This window comes from Pinus tabuliformis, chromosome 4_1, assembly GCF_031772625.1.
Source record: "Pinus tabuliformis cultivar Carrire ecotype Pingquan chromosome 4_1, CPIR1, whole genome shotgun sequence".
Classification (NCBI taxonomy): Eukaryota; Viridiplantae; Streptophyta; class Pinopsida; order Pinales; family Pinaceae; genus Pinus; species Pinus tabuliformis.
In genome coordinates, this window is record NC_142303.1 from 657994230 (window position 1) to 658001731 (window position 7502).

Here is a 7502-nt window from a genome sequence, read left to right on the forward strand (position 1 = left end):
CATATGAAATTTATTATTATTATGAACACTTTTAATGTAACATATAAAATGGTTTTTTGTTATTTATATATTTTTAGGTATACTTCAATATTACTTAATCTTGCATGTTAAAGTATTTATTGATAGACCATATGAAATTTATTATTATTATGAACATTTTTAATGTAACATATTAATTTTATATTAAGAAGGGAATGAATTACACATCTTCCTCTAATTAGAATTATGTGATATTTTTATTTTAATATATATATATATATATATATATATATATATATATATATATATATAAAATGTTGAAATGTTTTTGAAAAGTTACTCTAAGGTTTAGACATCTTACTCACATTTTTTTCTTACTTCTAATTATTTTATCTCTTTTTAAAGTTGATATGATATTATATTATGTCATGTGGACAATAAAATATTTTATTTATTTGGTGCAGGTCTATACTTTCAAAAAATTTATATATGGCGGGCTAGGCCCAAAATGCCCCTTAAATGTCCCAGAGCCAAGCTAGAACCACTGCAGTCGAGCCTTTATCAATATGTAACATCCCTCGTCAAAAATTCATGTAATAAAGTTAATAAATTAAAAATAATAACCAAGGTCATGGGACACGTAATCCATGTTGAATGTTGAGCAAAACATCCTAGTGTGGGTGTTCATTTGGTTTATTATGGGAAATTGGCAAAGGCAACGACAAAGCTTTTGGAAAGGAAAATTGACATTAATTGGCATTTTATTTATGAAAATAAGGTAAACTAGGAGAAAATGAAGGTGAAAGATCACAAGTTGCATGTGAGGAGGAAAATGAAGGAAAATAATGGAAAATGAAGAAAATAGAAGTCTCATTGATAAAAAGGATTTAGAGGATCAATTCATAGCATTTAGTCAGTTCAGTTTTGGAGATATCTCTCTATTCTCTCTACTCTCTCATACTCTTGGACACTTAGAACGTTCTTGGAGCACTCTAGCAATGGAGGAAGGAAGGCAAAGAAAAGACAAGAAGGAAAAGGGAAGTAAAGATCAAGCAAGGAAGAGCAAGATTACTTGCAAGTATCGAGTTGCATGTATGGTTTCTTTTTTAGTTTTCGCATGCATGGTACATGCATGTGCGTTTTGGTTCTCTTGCTATCTTTGGCAAGGGTTTTGCCAGGTGTGACAGTGGTTTTCAACCTTGCCTTTCCATTTCCAAATATCCATGGTGTGATGGGGTTCTCTTATTTGGGTTGAGCTGGATTGCTCAATGGTTTTTGAAACTGAGTGGGGGGGAGAAACGCAAGTCTAGGAATCCCTAGACCGATGAAGGTGGGGTTATGGTAAAGCCGGATTGTGTATGACCTCGTTAGGCCTAGGAGACCTTGACCGGTGAATTGATGGATATACGATAAGTCCTAGAGGGTGGAACCTCATTGGGCCTAGGAATCCTTGACTGGTGAATGGAAGGAAATATGGTAAATCCTAGAGGTGGAGACAGAAAATTCCTCATGGTTTAGGTGGAAATATCCAGAGGAATCCATGCTTGTTTAGCGCCTAGTGATCTGGTGAGATTGCTTTAAAGCCTAGTTGTATTGATGATGGTTTTGGGCCTAGGAATCCATTGGTGGATATATGGTAAAGCTTGAAGAAGCCTTGATTGGTTTTGTTGTGAGTTCCACACTCATGGTTGAAATATGGGATGGGGTTGATTAGTTGAAAGAAAGAAAGATTTGGTTCAGTGAAATCTATGGTGGGGTTGTTCTTGGAAGTTTCTAATTTGGTTGGCTTATGCATACATTAATAAGAACGAATTTTCCTTTGGTATTTCATGTGTAAATGTACTTGTTAATATGTGGTTTTAATAGTCATTCTATCATTGCTATTTTTCTGGTTATAGGCATGGTTTTATGATAGATCTTAGTCATGGTTTTCATTATGTTTTGATTAGGAAATGAATAAATAATGAATGTATGACCTAATAGATGATAATGCAGCTATTGTGATAAGGCATAAATTCTTCTTGATAATTCTCAGATAAGTATAAGACCCCTATGCTCAGATCTGCGGTTATGATGTGTAGATTACATGTTTATGATATGTTTGACGAAATGTTTTTCATGGCTTGTAGGGTTTAGGTCAAGTCCTTGTACCAACGTTTGCATTAGTAGCTTTAATTAATTGTTATTTATCACTTCTGGAAGTTTCATGAAGTTCTACAAAGAGGCCTGAGACCTGGCCCTGAAAAAGTGGCACAGAATCTGGGGTTGTTGGCTCAGAACTGCCTGAAGAAGGCCATAGTCACATGCATGCCTTATTGTGGGAGTGACTGGAGGCTCTCAGTTGCATGCATGGATTGTCATGGGAGAGACTAGGGGTCTAGCTCAACAAAATAAGTTTTTGTCTTAAGGGTTGGGCACCTGGAAGGGTTGGTTGTCTCTTGAAGATTCTGTAGCTTCTGAGAAAGGTTAGATTGGTTTTGTTTTGTAGTTCCACTTCCTTAATTATACATGGGGAGTTGAATCACATCATAGTAACTCTTCGTCACATGTTTACCCTAGTGGACTGATTAGCTTGGGTAAATGTGGGAGGAGCATTTACAGTGTGGTATTAGAGCCAAGTTCACCCCTTGGACTGGATGGGAGAAATGTGTTGGTCATGCATACATGTCAGCTTCGTATGTGTTCTTTATTCTTGTGGTTTATGTGCTTGTTGTGTAGGCATGGTTGCAGTTGTGTCACCATGTGAAAGTAGATGGTGTTGTTGTAGGATGTATATGTTGTGAGTTCTTGTCAGTTATGCACCTGTTATGCATGTCAGTGTCTATACGTAATTATACATACATTGACATGGTTATAGTTGTCGTGCATGAGGTCATGGTATGTGGTACATAATTCTATGATTATGCTTATACATGTATTGCGCTAATCTAGTTGATCTTGTAGATGAAATATCCTCCCCTAAACTATACTGAGGTATATTGATTATGTTATGTTTTGGTTTAAGTTGACATGGTATACTTGAAGGAACAAAATCAAAGAGGACTAGAAAGATGGTAGACTAAAATTCACAAGACTCTCCCTATGTATCATATGAGCAGCATGGTGGTGGGTACTCTTCTGACTTAGAAGACACATTGAGAAGTTTGAAAGAAGAAATAAGAAGTTACAAAGTAGATATTCACATAATCATTCGGGCACAAGAGAAACAAGCAGAGGTTAATGCAGTCATCCCTTAGAGCTTGTTAGACTTGTAGAGACAGGGACCACTTAGGATCACTCATGGATAGGGGGACATGACTAATTGAGCCTATGGTAGCAGGTCTCATGGTGGGCATAGGTCAGACAGAGATGACACAATGAGAGATGGCAGGTTCTTAGATACACTTGATAGGAAAGGAAGTGGACACGGGCTTTACTGTAGTTCTAGTTCAGACAGGTATCATGGTCATCATCGCTATCATCCTTACAAGAGTGATAGGGGATATTTATAGGATGAGTTCAAGAAAGAAAAACCACCTACCTTTAATGGGTATTTGAAGAAGTCAGAGGATGCAGAGGCATGGCTACTCAGGATGAAGAAGTTCTTTGAGTTGCATGATTACATAGAGAACCTGAAGGCAAGAATAGCTATCTTCAGCCTCAAAGGGAAAGCAAAAATTTGGTGGGAAGATGTGAAGTGGGTTAAAGACATCAGGACAAAAGAGTTGAGTTGGCATGAGTTCAAAAGACTTTTTAGGAAGAAGTACTTGTCACGAGAGGTACTACAACAAAAAATCCAAGGAATTATGTGAGCTAAAGATGGGATCGATGACGGATGAGGAGTATACGACTAAGTTCCTGGAGTTATTGAGGTATGTACCGTATCATAAGGATGAAAAAGCTAAAGTTCAGATTTTTTCAATGGATTACCATTCTGTTTAAAGATCGGATTGAGTATGATGAGCCTCAATCACTTGAAGAAGTCATTGGGAAACTGAAGCACTGTTATGAGCAATAAAAGTGCAAGACAGGGTCTCAGCAAGGTTGGAAAGGGAAAGATAAAGATAAAGGTAAATGGCAGCCAAAGCAAACAAAACCTCGAGATGCAGAAGAGAAAGAATATGTTGCACCTTACAAGAAGTTTAATGGACCTCAACCTAGAGAACAATAGAATAAAGGTGATGGTAAGAGAAGGTTGCATTGTTGTATATGTGGTAAGGATCATCTAAAGAGAGAATGTCCACAGAATCAGGGTGGTAGGCCTCAGATTTATAGTGCACAGGATGCACAGACAGTTGGGGATGTTGGGTAGAGCATTCCATGGATTTATGTAGCACTGGATAACAAGCAGGCGAATCACCATTCATCTATTATCAATATGGACGGTAATATTTGGGATCAATTTGTTTCTATTTTGGTTGACCCTGGATCTAATTATAGTTACGTAAGTCCTGACCTGGTGGATAAGTGAAGTTTGAATAAAGAAGTGCATGCATAATCTTGGTTAGTGCAGTTAGCTACAAGTACAAAGAAGAGAGTTCAACATTTGGTAAGAGCTTGTACATTCGAGTTGAATGGTATGCCTACCATAGCACATTTGAATGTACTATTGTTGGGATCATATATTATGCTTTTTGGTATGGACTGGTTGTATCTTCACAGGACTAAGGTGGACTGCTATGACAAAGCTATTGAATGCTTGAATGACAATGGAGAACAAAGAATCTTGCAGGGTAGGAAGAAAGTGATCCGAACTTAAACAGGAATGCAACAACTTACAAATATAATCATAAATACAGAGATGCAGCAGAAAAACACTTCATTTCATTAATGGAAAAATAATGAACTATGCTTACAAACAGAATGGAAATAAGATAGCTCGGGCAATGGTAGCTTATCTCTGAGAAGAGATGTGGCGGCTACATGCCTCTGAATTGTGTTACAATGAGGCTCAAATGCCTATTTATTATTGAGAAATAATGGAAAACCCTAAACATCCAAAAACCTAACCCTAGGAGATGAAGCACCAAAATTGTGGGCCCCGTTTGGGTAAATTGGTACATCAACTTCCCAGGGTCGTAACTTTGGCATACGATCTCCATTTGGCTATCATAATACCTCGCTTTGAATATCTCGAAGAGAAGGCTGGAAACAAATGGCTTATCCATTTATCAATGTTTTCACTCTCTCTGATTCCCCTAAAAACGTCGTTTAGGGCCTCAAAACGGATCTAGAAGTTCAAGACCCAAAAAACTGATAAAAATAGTAAATTGTGCTACAATTGAGGAAACCGAAAAAATGAAAGAGAAAGTGTTGGGGCTCCAACTGGAATAGGTGGGTGGCCACCAATATCCACCTAGATCATTCCTCCCCATTGCGTTGAGTGCCTCCATGAGACGGGGAAACGTTTGCTGAACTTGGTCACTCGGGTGCTAATTGCCTTGGTGAAGGATTTGGCTAGCCTTGACAACCCGATATAGTTGGATCTTCTACTGGCGAGTGTTCTTGATTTGTGTGTCCATGATCTGATCAGTGGTGGCCTATTCCATACAGTCTCGGTTTAGCTCTATTGATGTGAGTTATTCTGCAATGTCGGATGTGTCCAGCAATGGTGGAAAGTATGGTTGAAGATGGTCTACATTGAACACTGGGTGCAGACCAAGGAACGGTGGAATGCTAAGCTCAAAAGCATTGTCCCATACAACCTTGGTGATGGTGTATGCCCCATATCGGAGAGGGAAAATCTTGCAGTGGGGTCTAGCGAGGCGCTCCTTCTGCAAATGTAGCCAAACTTTGTCGCCCACCTGGAACTTGTACGCACCCTATGCTGATCATGTCGTTGGTTGTACTTAGCATTGGCTTTATCCAATATATCATGGAACTAATGGCAGATGTATTGAATGCGCTCAATGAAGTTGTTAGCCCTGTCGACGTCGGACTGGACATGAGCTAAATCTACCTAAGTAGCTACAAATGGTATGGCCAAATCAATGGGACATAATGGCTGAAATCCTTGCCCTACCTGAAAGGGGTTGTGGCCAGTTGAGTTGTGGAAAGCTCTCTTGTATCTGTGTTGGACATAGGGGAGGCTTTCATCCCATGTGCATGGATGCTTCGAGTTGTACACGTGTCAAACATGTACGATCATCCTATTGACAACCTTTGTTTGGCCAATAGTTTGGGGATGGAGAGTCGTGCACTCAGTAAGTTTTGTATCCAGCATCGACCAGAGACTTGACAAAAATGCACTCAGGAATCTGACGTTCTGATCTGAGGCAATGGACTGTGGGATCCCAAAGTTTACCCACACTTTCTCAAAGAAAATCTTAGCAGTTACCTCTATTGTGATACTCTTCTTGCAGACCACCATGATGGACATCTTAGAGAATCTGTCGATGACCACGAAAACGCAATTGTTGTCGTGCTTAGTAGAAGGAAGTCCTGACATGTAATCCATGGAGATAGATTCCCAAGGCCAACTACGAGTAGGTAGAGGAGTATACATGCCTTGCTTCTTGTTGGTTTCTTTAGAATGGCGTAGGCGATGAGGGATCTAATGTACTTCCCAACATCTTGACGAAGTTTCGACGAATAAAAATACTTCTGCAATATCGCCACTGTTTTCTCTACTCCAAAATGTCCAGTTACCCGACTGTAGTGTGCCTCCCAAATCATCTTGGCATGCTCACTTGAAGGAACACAGATGTGTCCCAGGTGGCATAACAATGCATCATGAAGGTGAAAATTTGGAACTTGCTTCCCTTCCAAGAGTGTCTGGTATGAGCTGCTGAATTCTGGATCACTCTTGTAAAGATGCAGCCACCTCGATGTATCGTGCCCACAGGTTTCAAGCACAGTGATCAACTCCATGACTGGTGGTCAGCTGAGGCAATCAGTGACATTACTAGTGCTACCCTTCTTATACTTAATGTTCAAATGGAACTGTTGCAGGTAGGTGGACCATTTCTGATGGCAATCGTTTTGCAACTTCCCTTGTGTCTGTATGAACTGTAGAGATTGGTGGTCTAGGTGGATGACCGTTTCCCTCCCCAGAATGTAATGCTTCCATTGACGGTAGGCCTACATAATGGAATACATTTCTTTGTCGTAAGTGGGGTACTTTTGGATTGTGTCTGAAAGTGTCACACTATGGTAAGCCAATAGATGCCCATGCTGAGTAAGAACCGCACCAATAGCATAGTCGAAGGTATCTGTCTCAATCTTAAATGGTTTTTGCAGGTCTCATAATGTGAGCACTAGTGCAGAATAGAGGTGATTATTCAACTCGAAGAACAATTGTTGTTGGTTTTCAAACCAAAAAGACTTTTCTTCTGCTCTGCCCTTGGTGACTTGTCTTAAAGGCCAAGTGATATGAGAGAACCCCAACATGAACCTACGGTAGAAATTGCGGAGCTCAGTTAGAGTGGTTGGGACTGGTGAATCCTGAATGACTTGTATCTTGGATGGGTCCATATGTACACCCTACTCATCATTTATGTACCCTAGATATTAAACCTGGGTGAATCCAAAGGTGTATTTCTCCA